The sequence below is a fragment of the Rattus rattus genome, chromosome X (genome assembly GCF_011064425.1).
Source record: "Rattus rattus isolate New Zealand chromosome X, Rrattus_CSIRO_v1, whole genome shotgun sequence".
Taxonomy (NCBI): Eukaryota; Metazoa; Chordata; class Mammalia; order Rodentia; family Muridae; genus Rattus; species Rattus rattus.
In genome coordinates, this window is record NC_046172.1 from 114906669 (window position 1) to 114909726 (window position 3058).

Below are 3058 nucleotides of genomic sequence, written 5' to 3' on the forward strand. Positions count from 1 at the left end.
CTACTACATTCATGTGAAAATAGCAATCCAAGCCAGACATAGTGTCACACACCCATAATCCCAGAACTCAGGAGCCTGAATCAGAGGATCATGTGCATTAGAACAGTCTGAATTATAGCATTAGATGTCTTAAGAAACAATGACAAAAGAGTTATCCAGCTCACAGAATTATCAGTGGCATTAAATGAGATAATGTTTGTGGATAATTTGCAAAATCCTGGCACAAATTACGTAGTTAAAACATGATAACTTGTACTTAAAAATTACTGAAAACAGAAAGGTCTTTTGGCCAACCACATAACTGTTACTATATGAACATAAACATCAAACTATTGTTTTCGTTATTAAATCAAAACTGCATTGACAATTTGAAAATCAAAATCAATAGTGAACTAAAAGTATTGGCTTTATTTACACCTTTAATAATGTGCCCCATTATGAACGTATAATGCCAATAAATAAATATGTCAGAAGGACTGTTGACACAGTTTTTTTATTCAACCTTTGTTTCTGAGTTTGGGGGGTATACACAATGCTTTTGGGAGTTGTCAAAATGTCAATGTAGCAATGGCCTGCTTCCCCCTGTCTACCATATTGGTTCACACTATCTACAAGTTTAACCTATGCCTATCCCTGGACGCCACACACCACCTAGCCCAGAAGCTGGAAGCCACAGATGTTTTCTCAGAATGATCCTGGCTGAAGTCATTAGACTATATGTTGCAATTCCTACAAAATAGTAATCTAGAGCATTAAAAATGCATTGAGATAAGCAGATTTTTACAATAGATTCAAAACTGACCAAAATGGAAATCTATCACTACAGTGTACAAATTAAGTTCAGCTATATAAACGTTACCAGTTGCTACTGTCCACATCAGGTGTTTAGTGGGCTTGCCATGGGACACAAAAAAAAAAGAAAGCAAGCCAGATACCACAGGTACAGTCTTCTAAATCCAGATGTGCTGAGCTGAAGTGAGAGACCGGGTCATTTAGTGAAATGGTATCAAAGGAAGAGGAGGAGGAAGAAGAAAGAGAATCTGCAGTACAAGCTCAGGGGACTATACATATATATGTATATGCATATATGTATACATATATATATGTGTGTGTGTGTATATATATATATATATATATATATATGGTACACTTGGAGTATCAGTTTTATATACATGGGATCACTTTTGGCCTTTGTTGGCACTTGTTATTTTTATGTGCTACTTATAACCAGAATTACAGAGCATAACTCAGGAAATTCAAAGTTTAAAGTATGCATTACCTCAATAGTCCTACGAGTTTGGAACCCTAAAATACAGCATATAAAGAGACAGGGAGATGTCAGAGGACCTGGGATTTCAGAAAGATCAGGTTTCCTGGATGTCCCTTTATTCCCTTCATGACTAACTAATTACAACTCCCACCGACAGTTTTCCTAGCCACATTCTCTTCACTGACAGAAAAAGATTATCTGTGGCTTCCATTCCACTCCTTTTGGCTTCGGGGACATTCAGAGTGGACAGAGGTCGCCACCTGTGAAGAGAAGAATTACCACACCTATGGCTGGGGTTCTGGACTCAGTATTTCAGAGGTCTTCAGGCAGACTCAGACTGTGAAGAAAGGTGCAGAATCTCTCATCAGTAGAGAGTGGATTCGTCACAAATGTAACAGATCAAGAATTGCACATAAACTGTTTCAGCCTAGACCTAAAGATCATGAAAAATGTGGTGGGGACCCACAGAACCCTCAAAAAACTGCACATTGTTACAAGAATAAGAAGTTCAAAGAGGTGGCCATACTGGGGGAAAGATGCAATCAAGATGCTCGGACTGCAGAAGGCCCACAACTCTCAAATTCACTAGAACATCCCGTCGGTGAATGCAAAGCTGAACCTCGTTAAACACTTGATAGGCATCCAGCCCCTGAAGCTGTCACAGGGACTTCCCACAGAAGAGACCATGTCCAGAGTGTGCCTCAAGAGCACTGGGGAGTGGGTGGTCCAGTGGCATCTGAAGCCTGTAGAGCAGGAAGCAAAGCCCTGATGCCACACAGATTCAGCTCACAGATGCACTTACTGAGGAAACCGTTCTCATTAACCTGTGTTAATCCAGTCATTTCCACTAATGGAGTCTGATGTTATCACTTGGTTCAGTGCTCTCCCTTTGTCCCCTAAGAATTTTACTCGATAGTGGGCAAAAACAAAATTGTTTGAACAGCTACCATTAGGCCCCTAACACTAACAGTTGTCATTGCCTCCTTGGACAAACTGTTGTCTTCTTTAATTGCTTGCTTCCTCACTGAATGCTATAGATGTAAGAGGCTATGTGGTAGTTAGTCCTGTGTTGGTGTCACAAAGTACCCAAGGCTTGAGTAGTTTATTGGGAAAGGAGGTTTATCTTGGTTCTAAGCTCTGAGGAGTCCAAGCAAGGGCAGCATATTTCCTGAGGACCTCCTGTAGGATCCCCCGTTGTTACAAAGGAAAGGCTGCTTAAAGCACATGCTTCCTCATGGTTTCTGTGAGGAAGAAGAGTGGCTGTAGCCCAGCTGGGTAGACTTGCTTAGACCAGAGGTTCTCAACCTTCCTAAGGCTGTGACCCTTCAAGGCAGTTCCTCATAGTGTGGTGATCTCCAACCATAAAACTGTTCTCATTGTTACTTCATAAATGTAATTTTCCTACTGCTGTGAATTACAATGTAAATATCTCTGTTTTCCAATGATTCTAGACAACCCCTGGGAAGGGGTCACTTCATCCCCAAAAGGGTCACTATCCAGAGATTGAGAAGCACTGGCTTAGGGTCTCACAAAGTTGCAATACACTGTTTCTGCTAATAATGTCTAGTACTCAGAGTTAGGAGTAAGCAGGGATTTGCTTCCAAATCTGAGCTTGTTGGGAGAATTCACATCTTTGGGATTGTAGAACTAGCATGCCGCCTCTTCAAAGCCAGTACGGAGGACTCCATCAGAATGGACACCACTAAGTTTGTAAAGCAATCATGGACAACTCATCATCTTGGTCACCTTCTATTAGCCAGAAGAAAACCACCTGTCTCGTCCCCTCTC

The 3058-nt window shown here is 41.1% G+C and overlaps 1 pseudogene; it reads left to right on the top strand.

Annotated features, from left to right (window-relative positions):
* The first annotated feature begins 1556 nt into the window (after window positions 1-1556).
* On the top strand, window positions 1557-2039 carry LOC116888161 (annotated as a pseudogene).
* Window positions 2040-3058: the final 1019 nt, after the last annotated feature.